This window comes from Grampus griseus (genome assembly GCF_964374135.1).
Source record: "Grampus griseus genome assembly, chromosome: 14".
NCBI lineage: Eukaryota > Metazoa > Chordata > Mammalia > Artiodactyla > Delphinidae > Grampus > Grampus griseus.
Window position 1 is genome coordinate 5,337,374 of NC_139008.1, and position 17,290 is coordinate 5,354,663.

Genomic DNA, 17,290 nt, shown 5'->3' on the forward strand with positions numbered 1-17,290 from the left:
TGCTATTCCTTGCCCCCAAAACTAGTCTCTTGATTTATTGGTCTGTCGTGTGGTGAGCAATGAGCTTGGACTCCATAACATAAAGACACCAGTCCTATAAGATTAGGGCCTCACCTTATGACCTCACTTAACATTAATTACCTCCCTAAAGGCCCTGTCTCCAAACACAGTCACATTGGGGGTTAGGGCTTCCACATATGAATTTTGAGGGGGACACAATTCAGTCCAAAACACCTGCCTTGCCTCACTCCCACCCACTGGGTGGGTGCTTCCTGGGGTCTGGGGTCACCTCATCTCAGGTCTGCTCTAAGACACTACTGTATGTCCCAGTCCTTCTCAGACTGTCCTCTCTAGACCACAGGCTCTCTAACCAAAGACGGCACCACCACTCTTAGTAAAGGTGACAGGCCAGTGTGGTGAGTCCCAGCTCCCACCAAGGACTCCCAGCCTGGGGCTGGTCTCTGCCCTCCTGGCTCCCAGCCCAGGCCCCCTGCTGCTTTCCTGGCCTCTTTGTTGACCCCGTAGGGGATCTGGATGGTTCCAGCTAGCTTGCACCTTCCGGGGGGGGGGGGGGGAAGCCATCTTCAGGGCCAGTCATGGGGCTCCCGAATCCCAAATCCCAGATGCAGCCGATGTGGAGGGCCGGGGAGGCCCTTCTGCTGTCCAATCCTGGAGGGCGGAGGTCTGTGCTGGGGCTGGGACAAAGCCTGCCCCGACGACCCCTCTCAGGCTCTGGCCTGGGCCAGCCCTGCCGTGGATGAGAAAGGAGGGTGCCCCCTCCTTCAGGGTTCCGGGATCCTGGAAGGGAGAGTGGCCTCTCAGAGCAGGCAGTGTGGCTCATCCATTATTCATGTAGCCCTGGGCTGCCCTCTCTAGAGCAGCTCCACTTCGATGTGAATTCCAGTCTGGTTTCAGAGTAGCAGGGACCCAGTGCTGTGGCTGCCGGCCCTAGAAGGGGAGTAAAATGTTCCTACCTGATACAAAAGGGCCTGGGTATTTGGATCCTGGAGCCTCAACCTGCAATGCATCTATGGCCTGTTTTAGTTTGGACAGCTACTCACAGAAGACTCCTTTTTGCCATCCATCCTGATAGTTGGGGAGGGAGGCACGTTTCAGTAAGTGCCTGCAAGTCTCTCCCTCTATCCAAAGGCCCCGTGGCTTGCCTGGTCCAGGTCACCACTCTGCGTTTGGGTGTTGAAGGCTGAGGTTAAAATGTTAGGCTGAGGCTTCCCTGGTGGCGCAGTGGTTAAGAATCTGCCTGCCAATGCAGGGGACATGGGTTCAAGCCCTGGTCTGGGAAGATCCCACATGCCGCGGAGCAACTAAGCCTGTGCTCCACAACTACTGAGCCTGTACTTTAGAGCCCATGAGCCACAACTACTGAAGCCCGTGTGCCACAACTACTGAAGCCCGCGAGCCACAACTACTGAAGCCCGCATGCCTAGAGCCTGTGCTCTGCAACAAGAGAAGCCACCGCAATGAGAAGCCCTCACACCACAATGAAGAGTAGCCCCCGCTCACTGCAACTAGAGAAAGCCCATGTGGAGCAACGAAGACCCAACGCAGCCCAAAACTAAAATAAATAAATTAAATAAATCTAAAAAATAAAAAATAAATGTTAGGCTGTAGTTTGTACACAGTGGAGGAAGGGGCCAGGGCTGAGTGCTGCATGTCGGTCACCAGCCACCAGCCACATGTGGCTCTTTATATTAAGATTAAAGTTAAAATTCAGTCCCTCAGTCAAATTAGCCACATTCAAGTCCTCAACAGCCTCAGTATCGGGTAGCACAGATACAGAACACTTCCATCATCATAGAAAGTTCTCTTGGCCAGTGCTGGCTTAGTGCACTCAGCCCTGGTTGGCCCTATGGGTGAGTACACGTGGTTCTCAGCTCTCACGGAACAGAAAGTGTCCCCTGAATGCTTGTTAATCGCGTAGCTTCCTGGAGAGCAGCTGCTAGCCCAGCTCCCAGTGCCTGTGGCCTCCTTCCCTCCACCCTCTCCCATCTTCTTCTCTGCTCCTGGCCCTTGGTTGGCCCTTCCTAGGTGCCCAGGGCGAGGCTGGCCCATGGATGGATCTTCCTGCCACTGTCGACCCCTACCAGGGTGGGGGCCTGGGAGTGGACGTGGGTGTTCTGTGTGGCTGCCCCTCTGCACAGCCTGTGTGGTTCTGGGGGTGCTGCTGCTCTGGGACTGTGCCCAGAGTGGGACCCGTGTGCCCTGGGGAATTGCCAGGGGGTCTGCAGGGGTCTGATCATTATGGACTTCATTGTGTCCCAACTCCCCAGATTCATTTGTTGAAGTCCTAACCCCTAATACTGCAGAATATGACTATTTGGAGATATAATCTAAAACTGGGGTTCCCAACTCCCGGGTTGTGGACCGGTATCGGTCCACGGCCTGTTCGGAACCAGGCTGCACAGTGGGAGGTGAGCGGCGGGCGAGTGAGCGAAGCTTCACCTGCTGCTCCCCGTTGCTCACATTACGGCCTGAACCATCCCCCACTCACGCCTGTCTGTGGAAAAAGTGTCTTCTACGTAACGGGTCCCTGGTGCCAAAAGGTTGGGGACTGCTAGTCTAAAAAAAAAAAAAATATATATATATATATAATATTACATTATATATTATATATTTTATTATAATATAATATTATATATATTATATTATATATATATATATTACTACCTACAGCCCACCCCCAGAGCTCCTGAGTCCACAGGTCTGCAGTGGGTCCCAAAATATATATTTTTTAAAACTCGCAAGATAATTTTTTTCCACTTTTTGAGTTAATTTGAAACTTACAGAAAAGCTGCAAAAATAGAACAGACAGTTCCCATATACCCCTTACCCAGCTCCCCTTACAGTTACCACTTTACCTATCATACAGTGATGGAACTCGAGGATTAACATGGCCACAATACCAATAGCTGAATTACAGACTCTATTTGCATCCCCCGTTTAATATTCTTTTTCTGTCCCAGGATCCTACCCAGAACACATTGCATTTCATTGCTATTTCTCTTTATTCTCTTCCAATCTGAACTCCCGAGGTGATTCTGACACAGTGATTCAGGGATGTCACCCTGGGAGACACTGGTCCATGGATTTATCCTAGAAGATAGCAAGATGTTGAGGAACTGGGACCCAGGATGCTGATGGAGGGGAGAGATTGGGGAGATCCAGGAGAGGCGGTGCTTCAGGGGACCAGGCCTCAATGTTGCGCGTGCATGTCTGTGTGCACATGAGTGTGTGCAGACACACGCACGTGTGTCCACGTGCATGTCCATATGTCTGCATGTGCCTGTGTGTGCAAGTGTATGAGTGCAGCTGCATGTCTGTGTGCCTGCGTGTTTGTAGGCATCTTTGTGTGCACGTGTGTGTGTTTCCATATGTGTAGGCACGCATGTGCGTGTGCATGTGTGTATATAGTTGGGTGGTGAAGGGCAGGGAGACCAGTGGATCTTGAGGCCTGTAGGGCGGCTGCCAATGCAGGGGAAGCCCCCCGAGAAAATCCAAAAGTCTCTTCACTACCAAATAAATATTTAATGTAATAACAAAAGACTAATGTCAAAGATTTTTAAAAACAAAGTGAAACTAAAATATTATACATCATGAAAAGCCGGGGAGGCACATGAGGATGTATAATGTGCGTTACACATCCTACAGCTTGATGATCCAGGGCAGACTTTCGTGGTCCTGGAGATAGATGCTAATTAACTTCAGGCTTATTAGGTTAAGTATCAATGTTAAAAATGTAAGAGCTACTGCTAAAATACGAGAAAAAGAATGTACACCTCCTAAAACAGTCGAGGGGAGAAAAGGGCAACATTTACTGAGAGCTCGCTGTGTGCTGGCGCTGCTCTGGGTGACTTCTCCCCACGGTCTTCTGCGTTAGGTTTATTTTTTTATGTCCATTTCACAGGCAGGAAAGCGGAGGCACCGAGAGGTCAGAGAGCCTACACTGGGTCACCAGCTCCAAGAGGCAGAGCCAGGATGGGGGTCCAGGCAGCTTGGCCCAGTGACCTCGAGCTCATCATCACTCTGAGAAAGAAGAAAGAAGCAAAGGAAAAGTATGGGAAACAGAAGCATGTACAGGGCAGATGTTCTAGATTCTAGATCCAGTCTACGTGCTGAAGAGAAGGAAGCTGGGGCTCCGAGCCTGCACCGCCAAGGTCACATCAGGGGAGAGGGTGGACAGCGTGGGGAGCCCAGTGTAGCCTCCCAGCCTGTCGCCCCACACAACCCTTCACCCTGAGTGGGCAAGTATCCCTGACAGCAGCAAAGAAGTAAAAATACAGGACTGCCTGTGTCCTTAATAATAGAAGAGGTGAGTCACTGTAATCAAACTGGAGACCACCCAGGACTCGAATCGTGGACAAATCATAGAAAGAACAGCAGCTTTCAGATGCGCCGGGAAGCTGAGCCCAGAGCTGGACCTGGGAGATGGGGGTTAGGGGTCTCATTTTGGGGAGCAGGATTTTTAAGGTCCCTGCTCCATCACAGGTCACCCAGTCAGCCACTCGGGGCACGTCATTTCTGAGATTCATTTAAGCAATATTTGCTTCTCTACCACGTTAAACAAATCTAAACCTTTTTTTGACGGTAAGTCATAGAGGGACATTAAGTGCAGAAATGATATTTGTTTGCCTCACAAACAAGCATGCTTCCTGTTTCACAATGAGACCATCTAGGTATGTGTAGGCATGTATTCCATTGTTTTCTGACGGCAGAAGTAATATATGTTCATTCTCTAAGCTTGGAAAATACGGAAAAGGACAAGAAGGAAATTGAAAGTCACCCATAATTTGGAGACTACAACTGTCAGCCCTTCTATGTATATAAACATGTTTTTTAAACATGAGAATATGCAACTTAATGTATATAGTATATTATAGTATGTGTTTAGAGATACATACACACGTGGAAAACATTAAAGAAAAGGAATGATTAATACAAATTGAGGATAGTGATTAATGGGGGGAGTGAGGGCTGGGATGGGGAGGGGCACGCAGGAGACTCACATGAATGGGCCATATTTTTATTTTAAGCTGGGTGGTGGGTACTTGGGTGTGTATTGTTCTTTAAACTATATTTAAAGATGATATATACTTTTTGGCCTATGATATAGTTTACAATTAAACCATTTTGTTTTTAATGGCATTCCTCCCCACTTGCTTATTTGACAAAACACTTGGTGAGCACCTCCTGTATTCCAGGTGTTGTCATCCACTGGGGATCGACACATAAAGATCTCTTCCCTGGGAGCGTGTGCTTGAGCGGAAGAGAGAGACAACAGAGATCAGGAGGGCCAGAGGGCAGTTTGTAATTTTTACAGAATGGTCAGGGGATGCTCACTGAGAAGGTGAAGATGGAGCAGAGACTTGGAGGAGGTGAGGGAGGGCGACACTTAGGTCTCTAGGGAAAGACCCTTCCAGGAATCGAGAACAGCCAGTGCAAAGGCCCGGGGGTGGGAGAGTGCTGGGGGGAATTCTCGAACCAGAAGGAGCCCCTGTTTTGCAGCAGCATGGGGGCGGGGGATGGAGGAGGATGAGAAGGAAAAAGAAAAGTAATCAGAGGCCAGACTGGGGAGGGATTGGTCAGCATTACAAGGACTTGGCTTTTCTCCCAGGGAAATGGGCGCCACTGGAGGATTTTGAGCAGAGGGCTGGCGTGAGCTGGCATGATTTCACAGGGTCACTGTGGCTGCTGTTGAGAATGGATTTTGGGAGGCAGAAAAAGGGAGACCACTTAGGAGGCTTGTACAGTATCCAAGGAGAGATGGGAATGATTCAGACAGGGGTGGTGAGACATGGTCAGATTCTGGGTCTTTTCTGAAGACGGATCCCACGGGACTTCCTGTTGGATTAGGCGTGTCAGAGGAAGAGGAATCAATGCCACTGCCAGGATATTTGATCTGAACAACGAGGAGGCTGGAGTGGCGATCTTCCCCCAGATGAGGAAGCCTGCGTGAGGGGCAGAGGGAGGCAAGAGGAGAACCACGGGGAGTGTGGAGGGTCCTGGAGGCCGAGGGGAGGGGTACCAAGAAAAAAGATGCTGTCAACGGGTCAGATGATCTGCAGATGGAGAATCAACATCGGATTCAGCAACTTGGGGCCGTTGGCAACCTTGACAACTCCAGTTCTGGTGAATGTCACAGGTTGAACAGTGACCCCCCCAAAATATAGTCCCTAGTACCTGTGAACGTGACCTCATTTGGAAAGGGGTCTTTGCAGACGGAATTAAGGTAAAGATCTTGAGATGAGATTATCCTGGATTTAGCGTGGACCCTAAATCCAATGATGCGTATCTTACGTGATGCAGAAAATGAGAAGACACACAGGGAAGAGGGCCACGTGACAACAGAGGCAGAGACTGGAGTGACGTGAGGTCACCCAGGGTTGCTGGAAGCAACGAGAAGAGGGAAGAGGGCGCTGGACCAGATTCTCCCTCAGAGCTTCCGGGAGGAATGAACAGTGCTGACACCTCGATTCCGGATTTCTGGCCTTCCTGAGCTGAAGTTCTTTTAAGTGCCCTAGTTTGCGGTGCTTTGCTATGGTCGCCCCAGGAAGTTAATACAGCGGAGGAGTCGGGGTGTACGCCTGGCTGGTTTAAGAGAAGGCGGGCGGAGAGGAACGGGGGTGGGGGCTAGGGAGGGAAACGGGGTCAAGACGAGGTCTGGGTGTTGTGGATGCTGACAGGTAGGGGTTTAGGGAGGGAGGTTCCCTCCTGGCTGCTTTGATTTGCCTGAAACACAGAGTGACCATTTTCCATGTCTTCACATTTTATATCATTTTGGAGTTTTTAATATAAGCTGATGGATTATTGAAGACCATTCCATTATTCATCTGGTGAGACACGCTTAACTTTTGATAGCAAGCATCATTTCCCACCATTCCTTTTAAGTGCCCGGGGCGTCCTGACACCACCCACACACCCTCCTCTCCAGAGCCGGGGAGGAGCTCTCGGCCTGTGGGCTCTGAATGCGGTGTGGACAGGGCCTGGGCCTGGAATCCAATCAATTTCTGGGGCGATGGAAGCTTACAGCTGTCGGGGTCTCAAACAGCCAGCTCTGTCTTGCAATGGCCTCACGTACTCGTTTAAAATTCCAGAATTTAATCATCACGCTTGGCATAAAAATAAGAGGGGTGGGTGGCAGGATAGGAAAATACAGATGGAAACGCACAGGACCACAGGCCCTAGCTTGAGGTGGGAAGTACATTTATTCCCCCGGCTGAGCAGAGTGGATTCTGGCAGTGAAACCGATTGCTTTGTGCAGCTGGGCACCCAAGCGCCAGCCGGCCTATTGCTTCATCCATGTAGGTGCAGCCAGGGACATGGGAGGGACATGTCCTGCCAGGGTGGCAAAGCCAGCCCTTCTGAGAGATGACACAGACCTCCCAACAGGGCCTGTAAACGAGGCCACGAATCCTTGCCAGGGTGACATCTGTCCTGGTTCTCTCTGGCCCACGCGAGGGTTTCTTCAAGGAAGTCTTGACTATGCACACACATATTGCTTGGAGCACCAATCCTTCACCCCCGGGAAAGCCGGAGCGTCCTTGTGTTTGTTCATTTACTCAAGCCTTCATTCATTAAAGGCATTGCTGAATGCCTGTCATGCGTGGGGCACCCTGCTTAGTGTCAAATAAAACAACCAATTCCCAAATACTTTTCTGCCCAAGGCCAGGTGATCCAGGTAATGGACTGGAGAGTTTATAGAGTCTCCGTGGATTAGAAGTCCTTGTGCAGAGTAACACATTTGGATGGGTTTAGCCCCGGCTGAAATAAGCTTTAAATGTGGCTTCCTGTGAATAATACAGCGAACCATTCATCAATTCTGCACACCTCCGGGGCCACTTCTGGGGGTGCTGCTGGGTCTTCAAAATGTTTCCTCTCCTGAGGAAGACTGGTTGCTCCGGGACCCTGGTTTTGATTAGTGTTGCAAGTGTCTTCTTCCTCAGAGCCAGGCAGTGTCTGAGACTTTAACCTCATCATCCCTCTGTGTTTCTGTATTGCTGCCCTGCCAGTGAATAACTGCATCAGGTTCCACGTCCTAACCTTCCTGCTCTCATCTCCCACTCCTCTCCTGGCTTCTTCCTAATAAGAGGTCTGTCTGCCTGGCAGGCGAGGAAGCCAGCCCGGCTCTGCATTACCGGGGTGGGCTTTTCATTTTTATTTATAGGGCGTGCTGTCTGGGGTGAGCCAAGTGCTGGATCTTCCAGGGTAGCACGGAGGAACCATCCCCACACATTTAAAAAGTCTTATACCTGTCTGAACAAGAGGTTGCCAAGGGGATATTTATCCAACTAGTTGTTTTTTTATTATGATGAGAGAAAAAGTGTCCTGGCTGATAGCTGAATGAGCATGCTGTAACACGGCCACAAGAACAGAGTTTGCAAAGAGGCTTCTACGTGTTCGCAGGGATGGCTCCGTGGAGAAGCTCTGTCCTTTTCCACCGCCCCACAATTTTTCCTATGATTTACTTTGGTGCTAATGTCGTGTGTTCCGTGGCTATTTCTATATCCTATTCACAGTTATAGTTGGTTCCAGTGGAGGGGCTGATAATACAGAAATGGCAGAAAAAATGTTATTATCTTCCAATACCTTCTTGTCTTTTTAGACCTAGGCTAAGTAGAACTGGATTTCTACTCTCCCCAACTTACCCTCATTTCAGGCTGTGTGAAAAGATGAGAGGGGCTGGGATTATGGCAACCCGCCTCGGTTTCTGTCGAGAGGCTGGGCCTCTGGGCAGGGAAGTGTTGACCAGAGAACAGTGCAGTGGGAGGTGCCATCATTCGTACAAAAGCCACGTGGCTTCCAGCCACTTTCAGCCAAACATCTTTTTTATTAATATTAAACGAAAGCGCTTTTGGCTGTTAAGAAAACAGCTCTATAAAATGTGTAAGTATAATGATCACATCCTCAGTACGGTTGATAAGATCTCCTGTATGGAAAACCGGCGCTTCTACCCTTGCTTTTTATCATTTGCGAGTGTGACAGGTAATGAGAACATCGATCTACATGGATTAATAAAAATAAAATTTACTGCATTTTCCTGATACTAATATCATCTTGGATTGCATGACACCCCTTTTCTCTGTGATTAATTCAGGCTTTTGAGAAAGCTTTGCTGTATTCACCTAAGATAGTAGTTCAACAGGGTCTAATTGCTGGGGCCTGGTGGCAGAAATTGGTACCAGTTCGTCGACTGGCAAGGGCAGAAGGGACCAGCAGGAGACTGCTGGTCTTCAGGCATCGTTCAGCTTCCTGGCGTGTGGCTGAAGATCTTGCTTGAGCTGAGGGCACAGGCATTTTGGAGGTCCTGCAAATGCCTGCCATGCATTGAGAGTGCAAACTTTGGAGGGAATGAGGGCAAGTAAATAGGGTGACGTACATCCTCATTAAGACAGGTGTTCGTGGGAACTAGAAAATGGTCTTCCTCTGTATGTGTAACTTCTCAAGGCCAGCAAAGAGGATAGATCATAAGAGATGGTCGATGTGGCATTTTCTCCACCAGGAATGTCTATTAGCCAACAGATCGGCACATTTATGGTACAAATAGTAACTGACACTCATAATTAGGACCCTCAGACAACAGAAATTCTTGGCGAGACTTTGTTTACTGGAACCCGATTAAATTATGGTCACTGAGGTTTTAGTGCGAAATGCATTTGATTGTTTTATAATTCTTTGAGAAAGGGAGATCCGTGTAAGGTACAGACGTGATGCTCCATTAACCAGGATATCTGATTGAGACAGAAGGTCTCATCTGCCAGCCTTGCTGAAGAGTGGAGTTGACTGAAATGTGCCTCTAAAATGTTGAAAGGGTAGTTCACTGAGTGCAGCTTCCCTTATGGTGGTGACGGTGGGAGATGGAGAGGCCAGGCTGGGGCTGCCGTGAGCTGGCCACGGGGGGAGGGGCAGAACCCCTAACCCATGGGGTCTCCGTACAGTATGCAGAAGAGCTTGTGGGCAGTGGTCCCTGCAGATTATGACATGCAGAAATGTGCTTGGGCCTCAAAGGACCTGACGTGTCCCCCCCTCATCAATTAACCAAAATGCCTGCCCAGCGTGGGACTCTGGGGCATTCTGATGCTCAGTGACTGGGACATGTGGGCAGAGTCCAAAACTCCCTGCCTGGGCTGCGTGGGGCTTGGAGGGGCAGTGGCAACGCGACAGGGCGTGATCTTAGAAAACAGCCCCCTGCCTTCTGGAGTTGGGCTTGTCCCCGCACCTGTCTCCATGTCCCAGCAGCAGTGGTCCTCCTCTGTCCTCTAAACTTAGCAAGCTCATGACTGTCTCAGGACCTTTGCATGGGTGGTTCTCGCCACCTGGAGTGTTCGTCTCCTTGACATTTGCATGATTGGCTCCTTAGTCATTCTATTTGCATGGTGGATGCTGTCTTAATGTTGACCTTCCCTGACAACCCTACCTAAAGTGGGTTCACTTTCTGCGACATAATCTTGTTTTTATGAACATATGGCTCACACCTAATATCTTCTCAGTCACTTGTTTGGAGTTTTTGCCTGTGTCTCCCTGAGGACAGGGTACTGCTGGGCTCTTCTCAGCTGTGTCTCCAAGACAGAAAGCCCACTGTGGGTGCTCATTACAATTTGGTGAAAGGAACGAAGTTATGAATTGTTCTGGGTGACTGTGGTTTGACTATACATCCAAATCCAACCATCCATGCATCCACATACATCCAAATACAGGAGTGGGAGGTCCAAAGCCAGGGCCCCTGGCTGACACCAAGCCCCCAGTCCTTCCCTGCCATATGGATGGATGATGACGTATAGGAGAATACCTTTGGGAGACAGGAAAATGCCCGCAATGCGGGTGCTGCTTCAGGCCAGAGGGAGTCTGGGCACGCTGAGGGCAGTGTCCTCCTCTGGTGAGTCACTGGCAACAAGACTTGCACAGCCCCCTCCCTGGACCACTAAACAAGGGTTTTTCATGGAATTGATTCACAGGTAATGAAAGGAAATACAAATAAAAAATGAACCAATACATACAATGGAATATGACTCAGCCATAAAAAGGAACGAGATTGAGTTATTTGTAGTGAGGTGGATGGACCTAGAGTCTGTCATACAGAGTGAAGTAAGTCAGAAAGAGAAAAACAAATACCATATGCTAATGTATATATATATGGGATCTAAAAAAGTGGTACTGATGAACCTAGTGGCAGGGCAGGAAAAAAGACGCAGATGTAGAGAATGGACTTGAGGACACGGTGGGGAACGGGGAGGCTGGGATGAAGTGAGAGAGTGGCATGGACATATACACACTACCAAATGTAAAATATATAGCTAGTGGGAAGCAGCCGCATAGCACAGGGAGATCAGCTCTGTGCTTTGTGACCACCTAGAGGGGTGGGATAGGGAGGGTGGGAGTGAGACGCAAGAGGGAGGGGATATGGGGATATATGTATACATATAGCTGACTCACTTTGTTATACAGCAGAAACTAACACAACATTGTAAAGCAATTATACTCCAATAAAGATGTAAAAAAAAAAAAAAAAAAACGAACCATAAAACCTACCAAAGATCTCCCCAGGAAACATCGGATCCTGGGAACCAAGAATTAAGGACATGTTCCCAGAGAGGGTTCCAGATTCTCCTGGGAAGGTGTGGTGGAGTAGAAGCATAAGAACTTGGGTAGGCAGAGCCCAGAGAGAGTTGGCCAGAGCCCAGGTCTGCGCTGGGCACACGTGTGGCCTCAGGGAAGTCCTCTCTGCGGCTGGCCTGCAGGACGACTGACAGCTGCCTCTCCAGCCTCTTCAGGGATGCAGCAAAGGCCTCACGCTCTAGCGGGCACAGGGGGGCTTTGAATGTGGTGTAAATGTCAAGCTGTTATTACTGGACACAGGCCCTGCTCACAAGCTGATAATCATGACTCAATTCCTCACAGCAACACTGGTTTAAATTATGGCAAACGCGTCCCGCTCCAGGTTGGCCCTTGGAGTCAGAGGCTCCTGTATCTTAGACCAGAGAAGAAACATGGTCCTGCTTGAGTAACAGAAATAGTAGTAATAACCTTGAGACTGAATAATAGGAATAAGAGTAATACCCACGATGGTGATACTGACAGTTTGCATTTATGCAGAACATTCCATAGGCTGGATACCATGGTAGATGTGTGTACGCTGTGTCCAGTCGACGCCAGCCCCTCGGAGTACCCACTGTCATTGCCCATCTCACCAATGATGCAACGGAGACTCAAAGAAGTTAAATTTCTTGCACACCCAAGCTCACTGCGCTGCAGATGGCAGAGCACGGATTTGAACCCTGGAGTCTGACCCCCAAGCCTCTCTCGGAGCCACCAAGACTCTTGGTCTTCTCCAGGGGTAAAGGAGACCCAGGAGGGCTGGTCACACGGAGGAAGTGGTGGGGGCACTTTGCTCCCTGTCTGAGACTGAAGATGGTGATGTGGTTCATGGAAACACTCACCTGTGGCTGATGGTTGGAAAGGTCCCAGCAGGGCCTCCATCTAGTACTAATGATTCTGAAAAACAGAAAGGGTACAAAAGAGCTTAAAATGCAAAATTCCCAAATTCAGGAGGGAGAACATTAAAACTCTCATCTCTGTCAAAGTAATATTGTGGTGAGAGGCTCCTTTCCCTCATGCTGATTGGACAAATTCCCTTAACTGCTTCTGGATCCTCCTTGGCTGAAGGTGAAGGCTATTGCCAGGAACTTCTTATCTCAAGATTGAACCAGATGGCCTATGTGCCATAAGTAATATAGGGTGGACCCAGTGAAACAGCCAGACTAGCTCTCAAAGGTCCCTGGGGCCTCCAGAGGGGGATGGAGGAGCCAGGCAGAGCTGGTTCCAATCTCTATCTGCATCTTCCTCACGTGGGACCTTGGCAGGTCACTTAACTCCCTCTGGGCTTCAGTTTTCTCTTCTGTACAGTGGGAGAAGTGCATCTATCACAGGGCTTTCCTGAGAAGTAGGAACAGTCTTTGTGATGTGCCTAATGTTTTCAACACAGAGTAGCATCTCTGATGATTAGGATTTTATGATTTTTTTTTTTTTCCATTCTGCGCAGCATGCGGTATCTTAGTTCCCCGACCAGGGATCGAATCCAGGGCCCCTGCAGTGGAAGCGCAGAGCCCTAACCACTGGACAGCCAGGGAATTTCCCAGGATTCCATGAACTTGGAGCAAGGTGGCAAGTGGAAAAGCATCTCCATGGGTGTCTGCCCCTACTGTGCAGTACTTCTGAGAGCCTGGGACCCTGTCTGCCCTGACAGAGGAGCCCCAGTTTGAGCCCCGATTTGACCAGGATCCTGCCCCACAGGGAGTATGACAGTTATGCAGACCAAGAGGTTCCCACCATGAGTGAACCCCCAATGGGCCATTCCCTCTTGCACATCTAAGAAGGCCCCATGTGGGGGGGTAGTGGGGACTGAGCAGGCTAGGGGAGACGGCTTGGTGGGCTTCTGGGGTGTACAGTGGCCACCACCTGGGGGGTGGAAGAGAGGCCCTGTGGGGAGGTCTTGACAAATGTGGCCTGTTGGAGACCGTACTGGGATGAATAGGGTCTCATCAAAATTCATGTCCTTCCCCAAACTCAGAATGTGACGTTATTTGGAAACACAGTCATTGCAGACGTAAACAGCTGAGGTCACACTGGAGTAGGGGTCTTCATCAATGTGACTGGGGTCCTTACCATAAGAGGAGAAGAGACACAGAGATGCACAGAGGGAAGACAGCCATGTGACAATGGAGGCAGAGATTGGAGTGATGCAGTCACAAACCAGAAGCCAGCAGACAGGCATGGAGCAGACAGATGCTCCTTCAGAGCTGCCAAGAAGGGACCAGCCCCGGCTGACACCTTGATTTTGGACTCCTGACCTCCAAACAGTGAGAAAATATATTTCTGTTGTTTTAAGTCACCCAGTTTGTGGTACTTTGTTACGGTAGCCACAGGAACTAATACAGTGATTTTCAGAGGGTGTGAGGAGAGGATCTGCAGAGATGGGCTCTCGGGCAGAAGAAGAATGAGGTCATGAGCTCCAGCAAAGACTCCAGCAAACAGTACCTGTGTGTGATGCTACAATAGATAAAGCAGCTGGTGTTGAGGAAGCACACAGGCTAATGGGACAGTATAAATTCAGAAACAGCCCTGCATATGTAAGGAAATGTGCATGGTGCTTCAGATCAGTGGGGGAGGTGAGACTCTCCAGTAAACGGTATTACGATAACTTAGAGCAGCCTGCAGAAATGAAGCTGGGGTCCCCTACATCACTCCTTCTGTGAAAATGAATTCCATATGGACCAGAGGCTTAAATGTGTTATTAAAAAAATAAAGCCATAGTTTCTGGGATGGAATAGACACGCTTTTTCCTATTTGTCCAGCTAAGTACAGCTAAAACACTTGGATATTATATGGAAAACAATATAAGAAGCCTCTGAAAGATGGAGAGAACGGCATGGTGGTGAGTTACCTGTTTTCTTGTGGCCTCAAATATCCCAGACTGGGTGCTGGAGAAGCTGGCAACTTAGAAATGCCAACAGGTGCAGATTAAAAAAGTCTTAAGAAAAATCTGATCTCTCCTAGATAGAAGGACCAGAAAAGGGGCAGCCTAGCAAAGTAGGAATTTTTAGGCAATAATTGCTAAATTCCTGCCAAACACTGCAGAAAACACTGCAGTCCCACGCCCACCCTTCAGCAAAGGCTGAGTGAGGAGCCTGCTGGGTTGTAACGAGGCACCCCCATCCGCCCCCCTTCGCTGGGATGGTGGCAGAGAAGGCCCTAGTAGGGACTTTCATCCCTGCTGGGGGTAATGAGACCCCTCCATCTGTGGGTTTGGTGAAGACTGTGTGTGGAGCCTGCGGTCCCCCTCCCCCTTCCTGCTGGGGTGCTGTCATGGGAGGTCTAGAGGGGAACCTGAACTTCCACCCTCACCTTGAAGTAATGAAGTGGCACCAACTCCTTCCCCTGACAGAGTGATGTCAGAGGAGCCCCGATAAACAGATAATAATGCCCAGAGGCTCGAAACACAATACCAAAAATATCCAGGTTTCCATAGAAAAATCACTCATCATACCAAAATCCAGGAATATCTCAACTTGAATGAGATAAGGTAATCAACAAACATGAGATTATCATACTAAGTGAAGTAAGAAAGAGAAAGACAAGTACCATATGATATCACTTATATATGGAATCTAAAATATGACACAAATGAACATATCTACAAAACAGGAACAGACTCACAGACACAGAAAACAGACTTGTGGTTGCCAAGGGGGAGGGGGCTGGCGGAGGATGGACTTGGAATTTGGGGTTAGCAGATTAGATTCTATTAGATATGGAATGAATAAACAACGAGGTCTACTGTATAGCACAGGGAACTATATTCAATATCCTGTGATAATAGAAAAGAATATGAAAAAGAATATATATATATGTATAACTGAATCACTTTGCTGTATAGCTGAAATTAACACAACACTGTAAATCAACTATACTTCAATAAAATAAATTTCTAAAAAATGCTTCAGCAAGAAATAATGAAAATGCTTGAACTAAATGAAAACATAAAACATTTAAGCAAAGAAATAGAAAGTCCCAGCAAAGAGATAGAATACATTAAAAAAAGAACCAAATGGATAATTTACAACTGAAAAATACAATAATCAAAATAAAATCTTGGGCTTCCCTGGTGGCACAGTGGTTGAGAGTCTGCCTGCCAATGCAGGGGACACGGGTTCGTGCCCCGGTCCGGGAAGATCCCACATGCCGCAGAGCGGCTGGGCCCGTGAGCCATGGCCACTGAGCCTGCGCATCCGGAGCCTGTGCTCCGCAACGGGAGAGGCCACAACAGTGAGAGGCCCGCATAGCGCCAAAAAACAAAAACAAAATAAAATAAAATCTTGCTGGAGAAGCAGAATGATGGGACAGAGGAAAGAGTCAGTGAACTTGATGAGAGACCAATAGAAATTACCTGGTCTGAACAACAGAGAGAAAATAGACTAAAAACAACAACAGTGAAAGAACAGAGCCTTGGGGAACTGAGGGATGATAAGAAAAGATCTAACATTCACTTCATAGGAGTCCTGGGGGGAGATGAAAGAGAGGATGGGGCTAAAAATTATTCAAAGAAATAAGGGCTGAAAACTTTCCAAATTTGGCAAGAGACATACACCTATGGATGCAAGAAACTGAGTAAACCCCAAACAGGATACATACAAAGAAATCCATGCCAAGACACATCAAAATAAAATTTCTAAAAACTAAAGGTAAATAAAATATCTTGAATGCAGTAACAGAAAAATAACACTTTACCTATGTGAGAAAAATAATTAGAATTACAGTAGATTTCTTATCAAAAACTATGGAAGTCAGAAGAGAGTAGCACAATATTTTCCAAAAGCTTACAGAAAATAACTGTCAATCCAGACTTCTATATAAAATGAAAATATCCTTCAGGAATGAGGGGGAAATTAAGAACTTCTCAGTTGAAGGAAAACCAAGAGAATTTGTCACTAGCTGATCTATCCTAAAAGAATGGCTAAAGAAAATTCTTGAAACAGAAATAAAATGATAGAAGGAATCTTGAAACACAGAAAGGAAGAAAAGACAACAGAAAGAGTAAAAATTTGGGTAAATACATAGACTTTCCTTTTATTCTTGAGTGTTCTAAATTATGTTTGATGATTAAGCACAAATGATAACACTTTCTGATGAAGTACTCATGATGTAGAGGAAATATTTAAGACAATTATAAGTGGAGAATGTGAAGGTACATAAAGGGAAGTAAGGTTTCCATACTTCATTCGAATTGCCTGAATGTTGACATCAGTAGACTATGATCTGTTGTGTATGTATAATAAGACATTGTAAAAAAGTATAGAAAGAGACACATTAAAAAACACTATTTATAAATCAAAATGGAATTCTAAAAAATGTTCAAGTAACTTACAGGAAGGTAGAAGAAAAACAGAGAAATGAAAAACAGAGAATGAACAGAAAACAAAAATAAAATGTCAGACTTTAGCCCTAACATATCAATAATTACATTAAACGTAAATAGTCTGAATATACCAATTAAAAGATAGAGATTGACAGAGTAAATTAGAAAACAGCCACACTGGAAAATATTATAATTTGGCAGTTAAAAAAAAAAATCAAACATACACTTAGCATATGACCAAGCAATTGCACTCCTGGGTATTTATCCCAGAGAAATGAATCTGTGTTCACAGAGAAGCCTGACTGTTCATAGAACTTTGTTTGTAATAGCCCCAAGTTGGGAAAAAAACAGAATGTCCTGTGATAG